At 40.4% G+C, this 24,228-nt stretch overlaps 1 protein-coding gene across 2 annotated transcripts in view; it reads right to left on the bottom strand.

Annotated features, from left to right (window-relative positions):
• The window catches only part of RNF144B (ring finger protein 144B), a 222,446-nt gene that overhangs the window by 148,965 nt on the left and 49,253 nt on the right, over positions 1 to 24,228 (bottom strand). Inside the window, exon 1 of one of the 2 annotated variants that reach the window (XM_064281232.1) lies at positions 13,481 to 13,498. The exons of the other annotated variant lie outside the window; for it this stretch is intronic. The gene's annotated coding sequence lies outside the window, so the exon portion shown is untranslated. Of the gene's footprint in view, positions 1 to 13,480; positions 13,499 to 24,228 lie in introns of those variants that run through there. 2 annotated transcript variants of the gene reach the window in all.

Raw genomic sequence — 24,228 nt, 5'->3', positions numbered from 1 at the left:
GTTGAGACGATTTTAACTCATAGCGACCCTACAGGACAGAGTAGAGCTGCCCCATAGGATTTTCAAGGAACTCCTGGTGGATTCGAACTGCCAACCATCTAGTTAGCAGCTGTAGCTGTTAACCACTACGCCACCAGGGTTTCCGAAGAATAACCAATAGTTGGTGATAGAAATGACACCAGCGATCACATGATAGAATTTTGAAAGACCAATGACTTCTTCATTGCAAATACCTTTTCTCAACAACATAGACAGTGACAATACACATGAACCTCAACAGATGGAATACACAGGAATCAAACTAACTACATCTGTAGAAAGAGACGATGGAGAAGCTCAACATCATCAGTTGGAACAAGGCCAGGGGCTGACTGTGGAACAGACCATCAACTGTTCACTTGCAAGTTCAAGTTGAAGCTGAAGAAAATTAAAACAAGTCCACAAAAGCCAAAGTATAACCTTGGCAAGGTTGGTATTCCTCATCTTAGAGCTCAACTTTTCTCTTTTTTTTTTGAGGGGGGGGGTCTTTGTTTTTACATTGACTCTTTCCCCTCCCTCGTTTTCTTCCCATTTCTACTTCACACATACAACTCTTACCCCACCTGCACTTAAAGACCATCTCAAGAATGGTCTTGACAAATTGAACACTAGTGACCCAAGATCATAACCCTGGTGGCACAGTGGTTAAGTGATATGGCTGCTAACCAAAAGGTCGGCAGTTCAAATCTACCAGCCACTCCTTGGAAACTGTATGGAGCAGTTCTACTCCATCCTCTAGGGTCGCCATGTATCAGAATCAACTCAACAGCAATGGGTTCAGTCGGGTTTCAGACCAGAGACCAGAGAAGTTGTGGAATGACATCAAGGACATCATACATTAAGAAAGCAAAAGGCCATTAAAAAGACAGGAAAGAAAGAAAAGACCAAAATCCATGTCAGAAGAGACTCTGAAACTTGTCCTTGAACATACAGTACTAAAGTGAATGAAAGAAATGAAGTAAGAGCTGAACACAAGATTTCAAAGGGCAATTTAAGAAGTAAAGTATTATAATGAGATGTGCAAAGACCCACAGTTAGAAAACCAAAAAGGAAGAACACACTCAGCATTTCTCAAACTGAAAGAACTGAAGAAAAAATTCAAGTCTTGAGTTGCAATATTGAAGAATTCAATGGGCTAAATGTTGAACAATGCAGGAAGGAGCAAAAGAGCATGGACAGAATACACAGCGTCATCGTACAAAAAGAATTTGTCAATGTTCAGTCATTTCAGGAGCTAGCGTATGATCAGGAACTGATGGTATCGAAGGAAGGAGTCCAAGCTACACTGAAGGTATTGGTGAAAAACAAGGATCCAGGAATTGATGGAACACCAATTGAAGTGTTTCAACAAATGGATGCAACCCTGAAAGCGCTCATTTATCTATGCCAAGAAATTTGGAAGACAGCTACCTGGCCAATCAACTGTAAGAGATCCATATACATGCCCTTTTCCAAAGACATGTGATCAAACAGAATGCAGAAATTATTGAAAAGTATCATTAATATCACATAAAAGCCAAATTTTGTTGAAGATCATTCAAAAATTGTTGTAGCAGTACCTCAAAAGGGAATTGCCAGAAATTCAATCCGGATTCAGAAGAGGACGTGAAACGACGGATAGCATTGCTGATGTCAGATGGATCCTGGATGAAAGCAGAGAATACCCGAAAGATGTTTACCTGTGTTTTATGGACTATGCAAAGGCATTCGACCATGTGAATCATAACAAATTATGGATAACATTGCAAAGAACGGGAACTCCGGAACACTTAATTGTGCTCATGTGGAACCTGTACATAGGCCAAGAGGCAGTCATTTGAACAGAACAAGGGGATACTGCATGGTTTAAAATCAGGAAAGGTGTGAGTCAGGGTTATATCCTTTCATCATACTTATTTTGTATATAAAAAACTTTGCTGAAAGTGAATAGGACTTGAAGCACTTACTGATGAAGATCAAAGACCACAGCCTTCAGTATGCATTACAACTCAACATAAAGAAAACAAATCCTCACAACTGGTCTAATAAGCAACATCGTGATAAACAGGGAAAAGATTGAAGTTGTCAAGGATTTCATTTTACTTGGATCCACAATCAACACCCATTGAAGCAGCAGTCAAGAAATCAAATAACATATTCCATTGGGCAAATGTGTCGCAAAAGACCTCTCTAAAGTGTTGAAAAGCAAAGATGTTACTTAAAGGACTAAAGTGCTCCTGACCTAAGCCAGAATATTTTCATTCGCCTCAAAAACATGCAAAAGCTAAACGCAATGAATAAGGAAGACTAAAGAAGAATTGATGCCTTTGAATTATGGTGTTGGTGAAGAATATTGAATATAACATGGACTGCCAGAAGAATGAACAAATCTGTCTTGGAAAAAGTACAGCCAGAATGCTCATTAGAAGCAAGGAGGATGGAACTTTGTCTCACATACTTTGGACATGTTATCAGGTTACCAGTCCCTGGAGGAGGACATCATGCTTGGCAAGGTAGAGGGTCAGTGAAAAAGAGGAAGACCCTGAATGAGATGGATTGACACAGTGTCTGCAACAATAGGCTCAAACATAACAATGATTGTGAGGATGGCACAGGACCGTGTAGTGTTTTGTTCTGTTGTACACAGGGTCGCTATTAGTTGGAACTGCCTCAATGGCACCTAACAACAACACAACATATATTTGCATATTTTATGTGAAAAAAATGGGATATTAAAAGTTTTAATTATATTTCTTACAAAATATTAATTTCATCATTTCTTCTAAAACAAACTTATCTGTTTTTTTGGTTGTTGTCGGGGTTTGTTACTTAAGGTCCCCGGTGGCACAACAGTTCATACTCAGTTACTAACAAAAATGTTGGTGGTTTGAATCTACCTACAGTACCACAAACGGAAGGCCTGGCAAGGCACATCCCTAAGATTAACCAAAAACCAAACCCAATGCCATTGAGTTGATTCTGACTCATAGCAAACCTACAGGGCAGAGTAGAACTGCTCCATAGGGTTTCCACGGCTGTAATCCTTATGGAAGCAGACTGCACATCTTTCTCCTGCAAAGCAGCAGGTGGGTTCAAACCGCCAACCTTTCAGTTACCAGCAGAGTGCTTAACCACTGAGCCACCACGGCTCCTTTCCATAAGATTACAGCCATTGAAAACCCTATGGAAAGCAGTTCTACTCTGACACACTTGGAGTCACCTTGAGTCAGAATGAACTCAATGGCAATGGGTTTTGGGCTCCTTAAGGGGTTATTAAGTGTACTTACATACATTTAACATGGTTCTCACACACATAAACAAATCACCCACAATACCTGTAACTAATTAATATTGCCATATGAATCATTCTTTTTAGAAAGTCTTGATTTTTTCAAGTAATTTTTCGAGCAATGAGGTCTTGCTTGTTAAACATCAAAAAGCCATGCTTAATCTCTTTGCTATTGTCACATAACTTCTAGGACTGAAAAGAATTTCAGGGTTTTCTGAAAAAAAGGAAAATGATACAAAAATCAAATTTACACAAGACAAAGGAGTCTCTTTTATCATTTCATACCAGCAGAAATTGGGCACAACAGGCAAGTTTCTTTATTACCCATTTCACTAACATAAAGACCCACTATATTTATATGGTTAAGTCACTCATCTACTAACCGGAAGATTGGCAGTTCGAATCCACCAGCTGCTCCATGGGAGGAAGATATGGCAGCCGGCTTCTGTAAAGATTACAGCCTTGGAAACCCTATGGGGCAGTTCTACTCTGTCCTAAAGGGTCACTATGAGTCGAAATTGACTTGACGGCAGTGGTTTTTGGTATCCTAATTATTAAGAAGCTCTGGTGGTGCAGTGGTTAAGCACTCAGCTGCCAAATCTCTAACAACAAATACTAACGTATTCTCCGTACAAATTACGTGTTAGGCTGGGGTGTTTACAACGCTGGCATCAATGCTGCTATTCAAACCATAAGCAGGCAATGTTGTCAGCGCTGGGTTAAAAGAATGAGAAACAGCTTAAGAAATGCACTTTTCCAAGTATATTTAAAATGTGGTAGGAAATGGAAGTTGGGACATGGAAAAAATGAAAGCAGTGAAGGTAACTCACTTACCAGGAAAGGATAGAAAATAATCAACTCATTCAATGAAAACATAATGCAGAATTAGGTCAGCAACACTGAAAATGTAACACAGAATTAGGTCAGCAGCACAGACCTAGAAACCTCCTTCCTGTTTCCCAGCTCCACGCATAATTCAGTCAACATTGGCAAACTTTTCACCAACAAATCCAATGTTTAAAAGCTGGGAAAGAACAACATTCAGGTGAAAGGAGGTCTCTTCTTCTACGAGAGTATCAAATTATATAAATCTAACTGGCAGCCTCTTTAGAGTCATACCACAATAAGTCAGAGCTGGCAGTGAGCATTGTGGGTACAGTCAAATCTAACATAAAGTGCCTCCATAAAGAAACTCAGTTTTACTTGGTTTGACCCAGAGTGAAGCTTGGAGACGCCTTCCAAGTCTCTATCACCAGAGAATCTGGAGAGAATGGAAAAATCAAAAACAAACAAACAAATGAAAGCCAAATCAGTTCCCACTCACGGCAACCCCACATGACAGAGTAGAACTGCTTCATAGGATTTTCTTGGCTTTAATCTTTACAAAAGCAGATCGCTAGGCCTTCCTTCTGTGGTTCTGCTGGGTAGGTTCGAACTGCCTACCTTTCGATTAGTAGTCAAGCACAAAACGTTTACACCACTCAGGCACCTTAGAAAAGAGAAGGCAGCTGCAAAATCCAGTTATTTTCCTTTCCTTCAAAACTCTAAGTAATTCCACTCCCAAAGTAACTAAAAGTAGGACTCAAACAGATAACTTGTACATCAGTGTTCATTGTAGCACTATTCACAATAGCCAAAAGGTGGAAATAACCCACATGTCCATCAATGGATGGATAAACAAAATGTGGTATATTCATACAATGGCATATTAGTCAGTCATAAAGAAAAACAAAGTGTAGACGAATCTTGAAAACATTATCTGAGTGAAATAAGTTAGTCAGAAAAGGACAAATATTATATAATCCCCTTTATATGAAATATCTATAATGGATGAGTCCTTGGATGATACAAATGGTTAATGCACTTAGTTGCTGTCTTAGTTATCTAGTGCTACTATAACTAGAAATGTCACAAGTGGGTGACTTTAACAAACAAATTTATTTTCTCACAGTTCAGGAAGCTAGAAGTTTGAATTCGGGGTGCCGGATCTAGGGGAAGGTTTTCTTTCTCTGTCAGCTCTAGGGAAACTCTTTGTATCTTTAGCTTGTTTCCTGGTTCCTTGGAGATCTCCTTGTGGTTTGGAATATAGCTTCCCCCAGCTCTGCTTGTTTAATCTGCTCCTTTTATATTTTGTAAGAGATTGACTCAAAATACACCCTACAGTAATCCTGCCTCACTAACAAAGACAACCCATTCCCAAATGGAATTATAACCACACACATAGAAATTAGGATTTATAACACATATTTTTGGGGGGACACAATTCAATCCACAAGAGCTACTAACCAAAACGCTGGAGGTTCAAGTACAACTAACTAGAGGAGCCTTGGAAGAAAGGCCCAGTGATCTACTGCCAAAAACTCCACCTTTGAAAAGCCCTGTGGAGCACAGCTCTACTCTGACACACATGGGGTCACCGTGAGTCAGAATCAACTCAGTAGCAACTAGTTTTTGATTTTTGCTTTGTAATAGACAAATGCATAGAGACAAAAAGTAGGTTAGCAGTTCCAATGGGCTTGGGGGAGGAGAGAATGGGGAGTTATTGCTTAATGGGTATAGAGTTTCTGTTTAGGGGGATGAAAAGTATTAGAAACAAGCAGAGGAGATGGTTACACAAAATCATGAGTATGACTAATGCTACTGTACTGTATACTTGAAAATGGTTAACATGGAAAATTTTATATTGTGCATATTTTACCACATTTGGGAATTAAACAAAAAAAAAACCTCCATGTTGTCTGTTGTTGTGTGCCATTGAGTCAATTCTGACTGATAGTGACCCTATAGACAGAGCAGAACTGCCCCCATAGGGTTTCTGATGCATACAGCATTGCTATGAGTTGGAGCGAACTCAATGGAACCTAACAACAGCAATCTTTATGGAAGCAGATCATCAGATCTTCTCTCCCACAGAGCAGCTAGTGGGTTCGAACCAGGTCAACCTTTCAGTTAGTAGCCCAGCATTAAACCGTTGTGCCACCAGGGCTCCTCCCACGTGGGTTACAGACCTTGAAGGCATTAAATGACAACCGTTAGATGGATGCTACGGGTTGGCATCAACTCAACAGCAATGGGTTTTTGGTTAGATGAATGAGGTGTGTCTCATCTGATCCCTGTAAAGGCTGGCAGCAGTGAGGCTGGATCCTCCACCCTCTGCTCTCTCTTCCATGTTCCTCTTCTCTTTCCTTTTTTTCCCCAGATGCCTGGGGCTCAGATGGCGTCTGTATAAGGTTACCATACCTGTGCTTCAAAACTTCCGCTTTTCTCTATTCTCCACTCCAATTCCATAATTCTGATTACATAGTTCAGCTAGCGGGGCTGGAAAAGGACCTGATTATACATATTCACATTAAAGTATGAATAACTGATAGCCCCTTTTCCCCACTTCAACTTGCATGCTCTCGTTGTTAAATCAAATAAATCTCCCAGCCCCAACCATTCTGTTACCTGGTCAATCACATCATTTGCCGGCCTTGGGAAAGGGCAAGGAGGCAACAGGAAGGTTTTTGTAACAGCAGAAGAAATGCATCTGTGCTCTGCTTTCTCCCTCTGCCACCCAACGAGTTCAGGTGTGGTCAGCCTTTACCCCATTTCCCTCCAAGCTCCAAATTCTAACAAAGGAGGTAACTGCACTTATACATCCGCCATCTGAACTTACCCATCCCTCACTGAAACCAGTTTTAGTCCTAGAACTTCAGTGTCTAACCACCCTCGCTTGTTCCACCAAGGAAGGCACATTTGTCAAGCCAAGGGGCTGTCAAAGCATCCAGACTCCCATAGCCCTGGAGGGACTCGGGGATGCTCAGGCCTCGGTATCATACAACAGGGCTGCTGAGGGAACTCAGGCATGAGTCCTCTATGCATTTTTCCTGTTCTCTCCGTAAGTGGAACCCACTCTACCTATTCTTATTCTTCATTCTCCTCTACTGCATCCCAAGGCCAAACTCTTGAGGGTAGAATTAGTGGATGACCTTAAACCCACATTCACTATTTTCAGGTAAGGCTGAAATCCATTCCCTGGCCCTGATTGGACTCAACCAGACCCTTGGAGGCTAGAGTGGGATAAACCCAAAACCAAACCCGTTGCCATCGAGTGGATTCTGACTTGTAAGCAATCTTACAGGACAAACTGTCTCACAGGGTTTCCAAGGATGAAATCTTTATGGAGGCAGATTGCCACATTTCTCTCTCGTGGGGTGGCTGTTGTGTTCCAACTACAGACCTGTCGGTTAGCAGCCAAGCACTTTAATCACTGCACCACCAGGGCTCCTTGAACAATTGGGAGAGTCACCGGAAAAAATACACCAAGTTTTTCATGGGATACTCCTTCTTCTTTTGTTGTTGTCATTAGCTGTTGTAGAGTCATCCCCAACTCATGACAACCCCACGCACAGCAGAACACGAAACGTTGCTCCAATTCTGCACTATGCCCACGGTCAGTTGTGAATCGGATCTTTGTGATCCATAGGGTTTTCATTGGCTGGTTTTTGGAAGTAGATCACTAGGCCTTTCTTCCTAGTTCATCTTAGTCTGGAAGCTCCACTAAAACCTGTTCACCATCATAGCAACACACAAGCCTTCACTGACAGATGGGTGGTAGCTGCACATGAGGTGCTTTGGCTGGGAATCGAACCCAGGTCTCCCACATAGAGGATAAGAATTCTACTGCTGAACCACCAGTGTCCCCATATGCTTAATATCTATTTAGCACAATATTTATTCATTCATCAGTATTAGAGGTTATTCATTTGATTTTTCTCTTCCTCCAAAGTCATTTTTTACACATTTATTAGAGAGTACTAAAGTTATTTTTTGGATAAATGCAAAGGAAATTGTTGCACTCCTTAAATAAATGAAGATTCTCTACAGAACAGTAAAAATGGGTTTCTAGTACCATCTTGAACTCAAACCAGCCTATTAATCAAAAATATTATGAAGTGTCAAAAGAATCTACACCTCCATCTCTTGAAGGCCCTTCTGCCATCCTCAACATTCACCCTCCCCTCCACCACACTGCATAAAGGATAGGTTTCATGCTGCCCTCTGTTCACACCTGCGGGCCCCTTATTTTCCCTTGAAAGGTATCAGGCATTATCTCCTTAGCAGGGCCTTCTCCTTCTCCTGGCACTTTTCTTAGCACGTAGGATTTTATACTGGTTTATTTCTATGTCTATCTTATCTATGTAAATTACTACCATTTAATGAACATACAATTTAATATACATTTAATGGCACAACAGTTGAGCACTCAGCTGCTAACCAAAAAGTCAGTGCTTTGAACCCACCAGCCGCTCCACAGGAGAAAAAACCTGGCAATCTGCTCCTGTAAGCATTACAGACTAGAAAACCCTTTGACGCAGTTCTACTCTGTCACGCTGGGTAGCCAAGAGTTGAAAATCCACTCAACGGCACCTAATAACAACATTTTACCCACTAGTCCTTAAATCGCTTGAGGGAAGAAACTTTCGCATTCATTTCTGTTTCCCATGTCACTGATCACAGCATCTGACAGTTACTATACACTCAGCTCAGGGGTGATGAAGGAATGAGTTGAATCTTCCCAACATTAACCTTCTTTGACTTCCACTTGGGGTCTCCTTGCAGACTTGCCTGGTTGTTCATCTACTACCCGTATTTTCTAGAGGGCGACCCCTCAGGGTCACCTGCCTTAGCCTGCTCTGTTGGCTCAGCTTCTGTGTCCTCTCCTCTCCTACTCTGCTCTTTCCTGCTGCTCCCAAGGCTCAGTTCTGACATTATGAATCATGAAGAAATTGTCAAGAGACCAAAGGTCCCTCAGTGCAGTACCATTTGCAATAGCCATAAGGTGGAAGCAGCCTAAATTCCATCAACAGATAAATGGATAAACAAAATGTGGTACATACATACATTAGAATATTTGTTGTTGTTGTTAGGTGCCACCAAGTCAATTCCAACTCTTAGAAACCCCATGTGACAGAATAGAACTGCCCCATAGAGTTTTCTTGGCTATAATCTTTATGGAAGCAGATTGCCAGATCTTTCTCCTGTGGAGCTGCTAGGTGGGTTTGAACCACCAACCTTTAGGTAAGTAGTCGAGCCCTTAACTGTCATGCCATCAGTGCTCCTTTCAATAGAATATTTCTCATAAAGAGAAATGAAGTACTGTTAGATGCCACGATGTGGATGAACCTTGAAAACATTATGCTAAGTAAATAAGTCAGTCACAAAAGGACAAATATTGTATGACCCCCACTTACATAAAACATATAGAATTGGTGCATATAGAGAACAAAACTTACTAGTGACTGCCAGGTACAGGTAGGAAGGAGGGAGAAAAGAGGATTCAATGCTTAGGAGACGCTGAGCTTCTGTTAAGGGTGATAGAAACTTTTAGGAATGGATAAAGGTGATGGTTGAAGAACATGACTAGCATAATTAATGTCACTGAGCTGTACATATGAAGAATGTTGAAATGTCAAATGCTTTGTTATATATATTTAAATTTACCACAATTTAAAAAAGAGAGAGAGCTGGGAGCTCCTTTCCTGGGCTCCTTAATTCTGATTTCACCATCACAGATGAGAAACTGTGAAGTACAAAAATTTCCAAGTTATAGAACAAGTCTCACCCAGGGGTTACTAATTCTAGTTGATTGTACCCTTAAAGGAACCCTGGAGGCACAGTGGTAAAGAACTTGGCTGTTAACCAAAAGGTCAGCAGTTCAAATCCACCAGCTGCTCCTTGGAAACCCTCCGGGACAATTCTACCCTGTCCTATAGGGTCACTATGAGTCGAAATCAACTCAATGGCAACAGGTTTGGTTTTTGGCTTTGTTACATGTAAAGCATGAGCACACACAGCCACACCTGCAAACAAAGACACACAAAAACACATTCATGCCAATGCACACACACAGACAGGTACACACACGCAAACACAGACATGCAAGGGATGACTGAAAAACTTACAAATGGGAAAACATTCTTAGAATCACTTGTTTATGTCTCCATGAGCCAGGAGTTATACATGTTCATCAACTACATTGTTTTCCTTTCAAAAGAGGTAACTGTTAATAACATATTATTTTTTCCAAGTAAAGCATACACCATCCAATAATATATTTATTTTAGAGGTAGAAAAGTCAGTGGAGAATGGTAGTGCATCCCTCAGGCGTTAGAAAACTGTGCAGCACAATATTCAATCAAACACCAGACCACTAAACAGTCTGGTCTCAATTATATGAAGGCAGAATGGGGTTTATATCTGGCAAATGTTTACCTCGGGTGTTTTCATAGCGGAGATAGGCTAGTTAGCCTTGATTTAAAACCTCTCGTGATTTTTGGCCTCTTGCTTTTTACCTAGTCTGAATCCTAGCAGGAAAGTCAATGAAATATAAACACTTGACCATCATTTTTGTTTCCAGGGAAGTTTGAGATTGGACAGCTGTGCCTGTGTGAGTATTTTCTAGCAGTTAACAAAGAGTTGTCTGTTTCCAATGTAAAGTGAGCCACTAGGAAGAACTTGATCAGGGCCCCCAAATCGGGAACCACCTACCTCCCCCACTTCTCCTGAATCAAATTTTAACAATATCGCAAACATCATGATTTTGAGTTGAAGGTAATATCTAGATATGATAAAAAATTATGCAAATATAAATCTAAGACTAATCAAAGCATAAAAGTAGGAATTACAGAGTTTCAGATTTAAACCAGTTGCTGTAGAGTCTATCCCAACTCATAACGACCCCATGTGTATGTGTCAGAGTAGAACTGTGCTCCATAGGGTTTTCAGTGGCTGATTTTTCAGAAGTAAATCACCAGGACTTTTTTCTGAGGCACCTCTGGGTGGATTTGAACTGCTGCCCTTTCGATTAGCAGCTGAGTACATTAACCATTTACACCACTCACGGATTTCGTAGAAGACTTAGTAGTCCTTTAGTTCAACCCCTTTGCCTTAAAAGAAACAGATCCAGAAAGACTATGTGATTTGTCCAAGGTCACAGAGGCAGGGACAGAGCCGTGGGCTGCAGACCAGATGTCTAGTCAAACACCTTTTACTCCCTCTGTGCCATACTGCTTCCCTAAAGATGGGAGTATTTGCCTTAATAAGCAACTCTTACTTATCAATACTTTTGATAAGAACATGTACTTTTAAAAAATCAGGTCCAACCCACCTGGAGCAAAGGAGAATGAAGAACACCAGACACAAGGAAAATATTAGCCCATGAGAAAGAATGGGCCACATAAACCAGAGACTCCATCAGCCTGAGACCAGAAGAATTAGATGGTGACCAGCTACCACAATGACCTTCCTGACAGGGAACACAACAGAGAGTCCCTGAAGGACCAGGAGAAAAATGGGGTGCAGAACTCAAATTCTAGTAAAAAGATCAGACTTAATGGTCTGACTGAGACTAGAGTGGCCCCAGAAGACATGGTCCCTGGACCAGAACTAAACCATTCCCGAAGCCAACCCTTCAAACAGAGATTAGGCTGGACTATGAGACATAAAATGATATTCGTGAAAAGTGTGCTTCTTAGTTCAAGTAGATAAAAAAAAGTTTTTTTTTTTTTTAGAAGATAAACAAGTAGATAAAAAAAAAAAAACATGAGACTAAATGGCAGCTCCTGTTTGGAGGCGAGATAAGAAGGCAGAAAGGGACAGGAGCTGGTTGAATGGGCATGGGAGATTCAGGGTGGAAAGGAAGACTGCTGTCACATTATAAGGAGAGCAACTAGGGTCACACAACAGTGTTTGTATAAATTTTTGCACGAGAAATTAACTTGAACTGTAAACTTTCACTTAAAGCACAATAAAACAAAGCGTATGAAATATTTTGGGTGAAAAGTTTTTTTTTAAAATCATTAGGCTTATCTCTAAAGGACAATGCTACAGTAGTCTTAATTAGCTGTATAGCCAATCCTCCCCACCCCTGCCCAACCACGACCAATGCAAACCTCGATTACTGAGGACAGATTGCTTTTACATGCCTTAAGACACCCTTGAAGATTAAAAAAAAAAGGCATTCTTAAGTATAAATAATATTATCATAACCTCCAGCATTCAGAAAACACACACACACACACGTACAGGATTTGTTCATGTTCTAGAAATATCAAAACAACTCAATATGGATTTATCTAAGTTTTTCTGAACCATTCACTATTAAAGTTCAATTTGCATAAAATCAATCTGGTATGTGTTTCTTTGCTGTGCAAATCAAAGCAGGATTCTGAAATGTAGTCTAATGCGCCCTCTGGTGTTCCTACCTACAAACTTCTTTCCAGATAATATGTAGTCTGTCATAATAATGGAAATCCTGGTGGCAAAGTGGTTAAGAGCTGTGGCTGCTAACCCAAAGGTCAGCAGTTCAAATCTACCAGACACTCCTTGGAAACTCTATGGGACAGTTCTACTCTGCCCTATACGGTTGCTATAGGGTTGCAATGAGTCCGAATCGACGGCAGCAGGTTCGGTGTTTTGGGTTTTTTTTTCCATAATAATAAAACCAAAAACTAAACCCACTGCTGTCGAGTCAATTCCGACTCATAGTGACCCTATAGGATGGAGTAGAACTGCCCCATAGAGTTTCTGAGGAGGGCCTGGCGGATTCAAACTGCCGACCTCTTGGTTAGCAGCCGTAGCACTTAACCACTATGCCACCAGGGTTTCCTACATAATAATAGTTAACAACAACAACAAAAAAAAACCCATCCCACTGTCCTTGAGTCGATTCCAACTCACAGCGAACTTATAGGTCAGAGTAGAACTGTCCTACAGGGTTTCCAAGGAGCAGTTGGTGGATCTGAACTGCTGACCTTTTGGTTAGCAGCTGAGCTCTTAACCACTGCGCCAGCAGGACTGCAATAATAATAATAATTTTTTTAAAAAGCCCAAACCCATTGCCATCCAGTTGATTCTGACTCAATGGAACCCTACAGCATAGTATAGAACTGCCTCACAGGGTTTCCAAGTCTGTGAATATTTACAGAAGCAGACTACCACATCTTTCTCCCACAGAGCAGCTCATGGGTTCAAACCACCAACATTTTGGTTAACAGCTGAGTGCTTTAACCACTGTGCCACCCTTTTTTGCCCTGGACAGTTCTGCTTTAGACCAATTGTCCTGCCATCCTGTTTGGTTTAGCATTTGCCCTGATTCTTTCACTTTTACTTTTACTATTAATACTTAACGTTAAAAGCAAGAATAACAGCCACAACAAAAGAACGCTGGGATTGGCGTAATGAATCTCCACTGTGTGTTTCCAGCTTCTCCCATACTCATATCTGGTACCGTGTGAGACACATGATCAGCGAACAGAGTTCTCACTTTAACATGTGGTTACATCTGACAACTGGCCAGTGATAACTCATCTCTCCTTTCCTCACACAATGTAACCAACACTTCCCTTTCAAGGACAGAGGGCACTTGCTTACAAAGGAAAGACAGCTAACCCTTCCAGCCTCTGGTGGTCACAAAAGAAGTCTCCACCAGCTTTGCCGGCCTTCGGATTGATGGGCTAGGTGTGCATGGCCTGTGCTGTACCCTACAAGATACACAGAGCTCCCAAGACATGGTCAGCAGGGCCAGTGGGAACTGTGGGAATCATGGGTTAGGGATACATGAAATATTTGCTGGGGAAAGAGGTTGAGAGTGCTGCCTGAGAACATATAGAGACTAGTCTGGACACTCTTGCTATAGTGATTTTATCATTCTCGTATGATAAAAGTAATGTTGTTGTTATGTGCCATTGAGTCATTTCCTCCTCATTTGACAGTAGAACTGTCCCCATAGAGTTTTCTAGGCTGTAATCTTCACAGGAGCAGATCGCCAGGTCTTTTCTCCCACAGAGCCGCTGGGTGGATTTGAACTGCCAAACTTTATATTAGCAGCCAAGCACTTAACCATTTGCGCCACCAGGGCTCCTCTAAATATACAACCGTTAATTATGTTACTGTTTGGCAATGCTTTTTTATTTTGCAATAAACCCTTTTCAACAGCAATCAGCTCAAAAATGGAAGTTTATATTTAATTAAAAATTAATACTGAATTTCCAATTCTCAAGGAAGTTGACGATATTTGTGAAACTGCACCAAATATCATCGTTTGCTATTCCGCAATCCATGGACAAGGTGATAATGACCACATGAAAACCAGAACTCACAAGTCTTCTAAAGAAGCATTACCAAAAGTGAGTAGCTATTTAAGAACCCTGTACTTGTAGTTGACTATCACGTGCAGTTAGACAAAACACTTGCATAACATTTAGATTCAGTCATTGTTCTTCTGAGTTGACTTTGACAATTTTTTATTTCAAGCTTTCTTGTTCATGCACAAATGGTGAAGCAAAAGTGGTAATATGTTGGCACCAAAAGCAGAAGAATTTTATGAACACTTCAATGTGGCTAATTTTATATCACTGCTATTAAGGCTTCATCTAGAAAGATCAGTTAATTCCAATTATCTTTTGATTTGTTTTTATCCAATTAATGGAATCAAAGTAAAGCTTTTGGAAACTTACTCTGTTTAAGATGAAACATCTGACATTTCAATATTGAATATGACAGTAGTGGTTTTTGCAATGACATTACAAATAAAAATTTTGGTGGAGCATAATGTCATTGTAAAAACAATATGTTAACATGGTAGACAGCATTTAACCCATAGCCAATATCATACTCAATAGTGAAAGACTGGAAGTTTTTTCCCTAAGATCAAAACAAAGACAAGGATGCCCGTTTTTGCCACTTCCGTTCAACATAGTATTGGAAGTTCTAGCCAGAGCAATCAGTCAAGAAAAAAGCAATACAAGACATCAAAACGGCAAAGGAATTGTAAAATTATCTCCGTTCACAGATGATATGATCTTATATACAGAAAATCCTAAAGAAGCCACAAAAAAATTAATAAAGTAATAAATGCTAGAGCTAATAAACAAATTTAGCAAACTTGCAAGGTACAAGATCAACACACAAAAACCAGTTCTGTTTCTATATTCTAACAATGAACAATCCCAAAAGGAAATTAAGAAAGCAATTCCATTTACAATAGCATCAAAAAGAATAATACTTGGGAATAAACTTAAGCAAGGAGGCAAAAGACTTGTACACTGAAAACTATAAAAACATTGTTGAAAGGATTTTAAAAAGATTTAAATAAACTGAGAGACATCTCATATTCCTAGATTAGAAGATTTAATATTGCTAAAATGGCAATAGTGCCCACTGAGTGATCTACAGATTCAACTCAATCCCTATCAAAATCCCAATGCGGATTTTTTGTAGAAGCAGAAAAAACCATCTTATACTCCTGAAGAGCTAATACAAATTGAAAAACGAAGAAGAGTGTTGGAGGACTCATGTGTCCCGATTTTGAAACTTACTACGAAGCTACAGTAATCAAAACAGTCTGGTACTGTCATAAGGATAGACACACAAGCCAATGGAATAGGGAGCCCAGAAATAAACTCCCACATATAAGGTCAATTGATTTTCAAACAAGGGTGCCTAGGCCACTCAATGGGGCAAGGACAATCTTTTTAACGAACAGTGCCAAGAAACTGGATATCCATAAGCAAAAGAATGAAGTTAGACCCTTACTTCATGTCATGTACAAAAATTAGCTCAAAATGGATTAAATATGTAAATTTAAGAGCTAAAACTGTATAACTCTTAGAAGGAGACATACGGGGAAATCTTCACGACCTTGGATGTGAAATGGTTTCTTAAATATGACACCAAAAGCACAAGCAACAAAAGAAAAACATAGATAAATTGAATGTCATCAAAATTTTAAACTTTTGTGCATCTCAGGATACTACCAAGAGAGTGGAAAGACAACCCACTGAAAGGAGAAAATATTTGCAAATCATTTATCTGATAAGAGTTTAATATCTAGAATAGATAAAGAACTCCTACAACTCAACAACAAAAAACAAACCAATAATGAATTAAAAATAGTAAGGTGTAATTAAATATTAACTAATTAAATATTAAGGATGAATTAAAAATATTTTTTTAATAATTTTATTGTGCTTTAAGTGAAAGTGTACAAATCAAGTCAGTCTGTCACATATAAACTTACATACACCTTACTACATACTCCCATTTACTCTTCCCCTAATGAGTCAGCCCGCTCCCTCCTTCCAGTCTCTCCTTTCGTGACCGTTTTGCCAGTTTCTAACTCTCACCACCCTCCCATCTCCCCTCCAGACAGGAGATGCCAACACAGTCTCAAGTGTCTACCTGATACAAGTAGGTCACTCTTCATCAGCATCTCTCTCCAACCCATTGTCCAGTCCCTTCCATGTCTGATGAGTTGTCTTCGGGAATGGTTCCTGTCCTGGGCCAACGGAAGGTTTGGGGACCATGACCTCCGGGATTCTTCTAGTCTCAGTCAGACCATTAAGTCTGGTCTTTTTATGAGAATTTGGGGTCTGCATCCCACTGTTCTCCTGCTCCCTCAGGGGTTCTCTGTTGTGTTCCCTGTCAGGGCAGTCATCGGTTGTGGCCGGGCACCATCTAGTTCTTCCGGTCTCAGAATGATGTAAGTCTCTAGTTCATGTGGCCCTTTCAGTCTCTTGGGCTCATAGTTATTGTGTGACCTTGGTGTTCTTCATTCTGCTTTGATCCAGGAGGGTTGAGACCAATTGATGCATCTTAGATGGCCACTTGTTAGCATTGAAGACCCCAGACGCCACACTTCAAAGTGGGATGCAGAATGTTTCTTAACAGAATTTATTTTGCTAACTGACTTAGAAGAGCCCTTAAGCCATAGTCCTCAAACCCCTGCCCTTGCTCCGCTGACCTTCGAAGCATTCGGTTTATCCTGGAAACTTCTTTGCTTTGGTCCCGTCCAGTTGAGCTGACCTTCCCTGTATTGAGTATTGTCCTTCCCTTCACCTAAAGCAGTTCTTATCTACTATCTAATCAGTAAATAACCCTCTCCCACCCACCCTCCCTCCCCCCTCTCATAACCACAAAAGAATGTGTTCTTCACAGTTTGTACTATTTCTCAAGGTTTTATAATAGTGGTCTTATACAATATTTGTCCTTTTGCATCTTACTAATTTCACTCAGCATAATGCCTTCCAGGTTCCTCCATGTTATGAAATGTTTCACAGATTCGTCACTGTTCTTTATCGATGCGTAGTATTCCATTGTGTGAATATACCATAATTTATTTAACCATTCATCCATTGATGGACACCTTGGTTGCTTCCAGCTTTTTGCTATTATAAACAGTGCTGCAATAAACATGGGTGTGCATATATCTGTTCGTGTAAAGGCTCTTATTTCTCTAGAGTATATTCCGAGGAGTGGGATTTCTGGGCTGTATGGTAATTCTATTTCTAACTTTTTAAGAAAATGCCAGATAGATTTCCAAAGTGGTTGTACCATTTTACATTCCCACCAGCAGTGTATGAGAGTTCCAATCTCTCCGCAGCCTCTCCAACATTTATTATTTTGTGTTTTTCGGATTAATGCCAGCCTTGTTGGAGTGAGATGGAATCTCATCGTAGTTTTAATTTGCATTTCTCTAATGGCTAATGATCAAGAGCATTTTCTCATGTATCTGTTAGCTGCCTGAATATCTTCTTTAGTGAAGTGTGTGTTCATATCCTTTGCCCAATTTTTAATCGGGTTGTTTGTCTTTTTGTGGTTGAGTTTTAACAGAATCATATAGATTTTAGAGATCAGGCGCTGGTCAGAGAAGTCATAGCTGAAAATTTTTTCCCAATCTGTAGGTAGTCTTTTTACTCTTTTGATGAAGTCTTTAGATGAGCATAGGTGTTTGATTTTTAGGAGCTCCCAGTTATCGGGTTTCTCTTCATCATTTTTGGTAATGTTTTGTATTCTGTTTATGCCTTGTATTAGGGCTCCTAACATTGTCCCTATTTTTTCTTCCATGATTTTTATCATTTTAGTCTTTATGTTTAGGTCTTTGATCCACTTGGAGTTAGTTTTTGTGCATGGTGTGAGGTATGGGTCCTGTTTCATTTTTTTGCAAATGGATATCCAGTTATGCCAGCACCATTTGTTAAAAAGACTGTCTTTTCCCCAATTAACTGACACTGGGCCTTTGTCAAATATCAGCTGCTCATAAGTGGATAGATTTATATCCGGGTTCTCAGTTCTGTTCCATTGGTCTATGTGCCTGTTGTTGTACCAGTACCAGGCTGTTTTGACTATTGTGGTTGTATAATATGTCCTAAAATCAGGTAGAGTGAGGCCTCCCATTTTCTTCTTCTTTTTCAGCAATGCTTTACTTATCCGGGGCTTCTTTCCCTTCCGTATGAATTAAAAAATACATTCTTCAGAAAAAAATGCCAGTGACATGGTATGAGAAACAGATATGTCTAAAAAACTGATTAAGAATGAGAGTATGTTCTAAAGGTAATCATTCCATGTATGTTACTTTTAACGTTCAGGTAAGATGATACAAAAGTGCTTTTTAAAAATTTTTGCTTTACTGTACACAGATATTTGTTATTTTTACTTTGTAGAGAGAATTTCATTTTTTAATTTTTATAAATGAAGCTATTTTATAGGTCTATCCATATAATGGAAACCCTGGTGGCGTAGTGGTTAAGAGCTATAGCTGCTGACCAAAAGGTCGGCAGTTTTAATCTACCAGGTGCTCCTTGGAAAGTCTATGGTGCAGTTCTACTCTGCCCTACAGGGTCACTACAAGTTGGAATCAACTCGGCAGCAATGGGTTTATCCATGTAATAAAACTAAGTTATCAGTCAACATATACAATTTTTTAATTATGTAATATGAATTATTTTGGAAACCCTGGTGGTGTAGTAGTTAAGTGCTATGGCTGCAAACCAAGAGGTCGGCATTTCAGGTCTACCAGGTGCTCCTTGGAAGCTCTATAGGGCAGTTCTACTCTGTCCTATAGGGTCGCTATGAGTCTGAAGCAACTCAATGGCAGTGGATTTGGATGAATTATTTTAGAACCCTCTTTGATTTTCAAAGCTGTCCCTGGGTAGTGCAAACAGATAATCTCTCAAATACTAACAAAAAGGTTGGCAGTTTGGACCCACCCAAAAGCACTTTGGAAGACAGGCCTAGTGATCTGCTTTGGTAAAGATTACAGCCAAGAAAACCCTACAGAGCTCAGTTCTCTAACACGTGGGGTCACCATGAGTCGGAATCAACTCGATAGCAATGGGTTTTGGCTTTTTCCACTCGTCATCAGGCACTGTGCTATGACCACTTCATCAGTTTAGTCTTCACAACCACCCTGAAGGACAGGAAATATTATCTTCATTTTACAGGGAAGACTCTGCTGGTGACAGAGTATCAGGATGAGGATTTGAACCCAGGCTGTTTGCTACCTTGGCCATATGCCCCAGTCCCCATTTTCTGTGACTCTCTACTACATTAACAGGACACAGTCCTGGCCCACCCACCACAGGTGGAATGTGCTTCCAGTTAATGAATGTGAATTTGGTTTCGTCATGACTTCTGACACCATCATCCACATAGCCAAGGCTATGAGTTTTCAGGACACACTTGGCAGACGACAGCCACAAGCCCAAGCAACTAACTGCCCTTGCAGAACCTACAAGAGTCACACTCATCCCACGTCTTTCTGGATGGATGTGGCTTTTGCATGTATAATATTCAATTCTGCAAGGCCTTTTATCTTGCATTACATGGTATCCTAGACACTTAAGGGGCAAACTACAAGGCATGGCTCTTTACATTAATGTGAATTAAATGGTATTTGACTTCAGACATTTTGTTGTTGTTGTTAAGTGCCGTTGAGTTGGTTCCGACTCATAGCCACACTATGCACAACAGAACGAAACACTGCCCGGTCCTGAGCCATCCTTACAATCCTTGTTATGCTTGAGCTCATTGTTGCAACCACTGTGTCAATCCACCTTGTTGAGGGTCTTCCTCTTTTCCGCTGACCCTGTACTCTGCCAAACATGATGTCCTTCTCCAGGGACTGATCCCTCCTGACAACATGTGCAAAGTATGTAAGACGCAGTCTCACCATCCTTGCTTCTAAGGAGCATTCTGGTTGTACTTCTTCCAAGACAGATTTGTTCATTCTTTTGGCAGTCCGTGGTGTATTCAATATTCTTCACCAACACCACAATTCAAAGTCTTCAATTCTTCTTCGGTCTTCCTTACTCATTGTCCTAGTTTTCACATGCATATGACGTGATTGAAAATACCATGGCTTCGGCCAGGTGCACTTCAGTCTTCAAGGTGACATCTTTGCTTTTCAACACTTTAAAGAGGTCCTTTGCAGCAGATTTACCCAATGCAATGCGTCGTTTGATTTCTTGACTGCTGCTTCCATGGCTGTTGATTGTGGATCCAAGTAAAATGAAATCCTTGACAACTTCAATCTTTTCTCTGTTTATCATGATGTTGTTTATTGGTCCAGCTGTGAGGATTTTTGTCTTGTTTATGTTGAGGTATAATCCATACTGAAGGCTGTGGTCTCGGATCTTCATTAGTAAGTGCTTCAAGTCCTCTTCACTTTCAACTAGCAAGGTTGTGTCACCTGCATAACGCAGGTTGTTAATGAGTCTTCCTCCAATCCTGATGCCCCGTTCTTCTTCATATAGTCCAGCTTCTTGGATTATTTGCTCAGCATACAGATTGAATAGGTATGGTGAAAGGATACAACCCTGACACTGACACACACCTTTCCTGACTTTAAACCACTCAGTATCCCCTTGTTCTGTTCAAACAACTGTCTTTTGGTCTATGTAAAGGTTCCTCATGAGCTCAGTTAAATGTTCTGGAATTCCCATTCTTTGCAATGTTATCCATAATTTGTTATGAGCCACACAGTTGAATGCCTTTGCATACTCAATAAAACACAGGTAAACATCCTTCTGGTATTCTCTGCTTTCAGCCAGGGTCCATCTGACATCACCAGTGATATCCCTGGTTCCATGTCCTCTTCTGAAACCAGCCTGAATTTCTGGCAGCTTCCTGCTGATACACTGCTGCAGCCATTTTTAAATGATCTTCAGCAAAGTTTTGCTTGCATGTGATATTAATGATATTGTTCTGTAATTTCTGCATTCGGTTGGGTCACCTTTCTTGGGAATGGGCATAAATATGGATCTCTTCCAGTCAGTTGGCCAGGAAGCTGTCTTCCATATTTCTTGGCATAGACGAGTGAGCACCTCCAGCACTGCGTCCATTTGTACTAATTCTTTTTGGTATAATGACTCCGTGTATTCCTTCCATCTTCTTTTGATGCTTCCTGCATTGTTTAATAATTTCCCCATAGTATCCTTCACTACTGCAACTCAAGGCCTGATTTTTTTCTTCAGTTCTTTCAGCTTGAGAAGAAGGACCCGGCAGTCTACTTCTGAAAAGCATTAGCCAGGGAAAACAGACCTTAGTGTCACTAAAATCACAAACTCTTTACAAGTAGATGCTTGTAAAAGATGCTATGGATCGTGGCAATTAAAGTATCATCATAAGCATAGTCACCAAATTTAGCATTTGGTAGATATTCTGCTCTGTTGCTAAGTAGTGGATTTGAACTGCTGAGCTTTTGGTTAGCAGCCAAGCTCTTAACCACTACACCACCAGGGCTCCCTATGGAGACTAGGAACTCTTAAAATGATTATGTTAACCCAGGTACTTATTTTTCAGATAGTTTTGTGATGTTTGAATTTTTTAATTATCTTAGATGTCCAAAAGCTTTTCCTTTAAAAAGGAAAATAACAGCAAAGATACTATGTAGTGGATAATTATCAATGCTGTGTTACCACAGAGTGAAAATATATAAGGTAGCTGCCAAGTGGATTAAGCCAAGAATTTCTATCATTTATCTACCTAGGATGATATTTAAAATGTTGCCTAAGGAAGTTAGGTATCCCCCAAAGGGAGCCCTGAGACTAGGACTAGATTGCAAGTAGTTTATTAAGGAGGATCTGGGATAGCTGGTAGGTAGCAGTAAAGGGAAGACAGCTAAAAAAGGGTGTGTTGTTTAGCCAATGACTAGACCTTAATGGTACTAGGGGCAAGGGGCAAGGGCGCTGGAGTAATTGTATACCAACTCAGCAGTCCCTGACTGGGGTTTCTGGGGGATTGGTGTTAATTCCCCAGCATTTCCAGACACTGCAATCCCAGTCTGATGCACAAGGTCTAATGGAAGTGGTGGCACAGTGGTTAAGCTCTGGGCTGCTAACCAAAAGGTCAGCGGTTTGAACCACTAGCTGCTCCTCTGGAGAAAGATGCAACAGCCTGCTTCCATAAAGATTTACAACCTTGGAAACCTTACGGGGCAGCTCTACTCTGTACTGTAGGGTTGCTATGAGTCGGATTTGACTCAGCAGCAATGGGTTAAAGGAAGTGGGCTAGGTACAACAGCACCTGCTACATCCTTCCAAGCCTACAGTCTGTCTTTACATCAATAATTATCCAAATACTACCATGCTCACTGCCCATCCCTCCCACACCAAAACAGACAAAACCAGTTGATTCCCACACATGGTGACCCCGTGCGTATCGGAGTTGAACCCTGCTCCATAGGGTTTTCAATGGTTGATTTTTCAGAAGTAGGTGGCCAGGCCTTTCTTCTCAGGTACCTCTGGGTAGACTTGAACGTCAATCTTTTGGTTAGCAGCTGAGCTTGTTAACCATTCGCACTACCCAGGGACTCCAAAACAAACAAACAATGGTCAAAATCTAGCAATGAAGTTTAAGTAATTATGTTGTTATTGCTGCTGTTGTTAGTAGCCAATTAAAAAAAAAAAAAAAAGCCCCATTGCTGTCAAGTAGATTTTGACTCATACCAATCCTAGAGGACAGAGTAGAACTGCCCCATAGGGTTTCTAAGGAGCAGCTGGTGGATTCGAACTGCTGATCTTTTGGTTAATGGCCAAACTCTTAACCATTGTACCACTAGGGTGCCACAGATTTTAAAAAAATAAAGTCAGATTTTATTCTTAGTATAATTTGTAATAAAAATTGTTCCTAGCCATGTAAATTAACTGTAATCGTAATACCTTCACCGATGGTTGAATTTCTCCCTTAACATAGGAGGTAAATGCACAGATTTTTTTTATATTAGTGGAAAAGTAATAGCATATTGAATTAAAAAAAAACGTTGCCATCGAGTCGATTCTGACTCATAGCAACCCTATAGGACAGAGTAGAACTGCCCCACAGGGCTTCCAAGGCGCACCTGGTGGATTTGAACTGCCGACCCCTTGGCCAGCAGCCGTAGCTCTTAACCACTTCGCCACCAGGGTTGCCGCAAATTGCATAAGCTCTGCAAGCCAGGCGAGAGGTTGTTTCCTTTGTGACTAACACAGGAGCAAGAGGATCCATTACACTCCGTTGTTCCCTGGACTTGGAGGAACCAATAGCCAAGGAGAAGGGTTCTGATTTTAAACATCCTTTTCCAAACAAAAATTATTTCTAGAACTATATAAAATAATGTTGATATATGAAAGAGACAAAAATGAAGATTTAAGTTAAAACACTGCAAAATATTTTGAGAAAATCCATGCAATTGAGCCTATTAAAATATAACAAAAAGCCTAATCAGATCCCAAAACAGTGTCGATGAATCACTTCCCGATTGAGCCTTAGGTGCACACAAACATCCAGAAAACAGTTCAGCTCTGTATTTCAAAACTCCAAAAGAGGGAGGAACTTGTACATTGCCTTTTAATTGCTCCAAATATCTTTCCTAGTAAAGAAAAAAAATGAAGTTTTTCATTTGAATTTTTTTTTCTGTGATTTGCAGACTGTGTGACAGTGTTGGTCCCCAATACATATAAGACAGAAAACAAAACAACAACAACAACAACAAAATAAACCAAACCCATTGCCACTGAGTCAATTCTGACTATAGCGACCCCATGCGTTACAGAGTGACTGTGCTCCATAGCATTTTCTTGGCTGTCATTTTTACGGAAGGAGTCCCTCAGTAGGGCAAA

The sequence above is a fragment of the Loxodonta africana genome, chromosome 1 (assembly GCF_030014295.1).
Source record: "Loxodonta africana isolate mLoxAfr1 chromosome 1, mLoxAfr1.hap2, whole genome shotgun sequence".
Lineage (NCBI taxonomy): Eukaryota > Metazoa > Chordata > Mammalia > Proboscidea > Elephantidae > Loxodonta > Loxodonta africana.
This window is presented reverse-complemented; position numbering and strand designations above follow the sequence as displayed.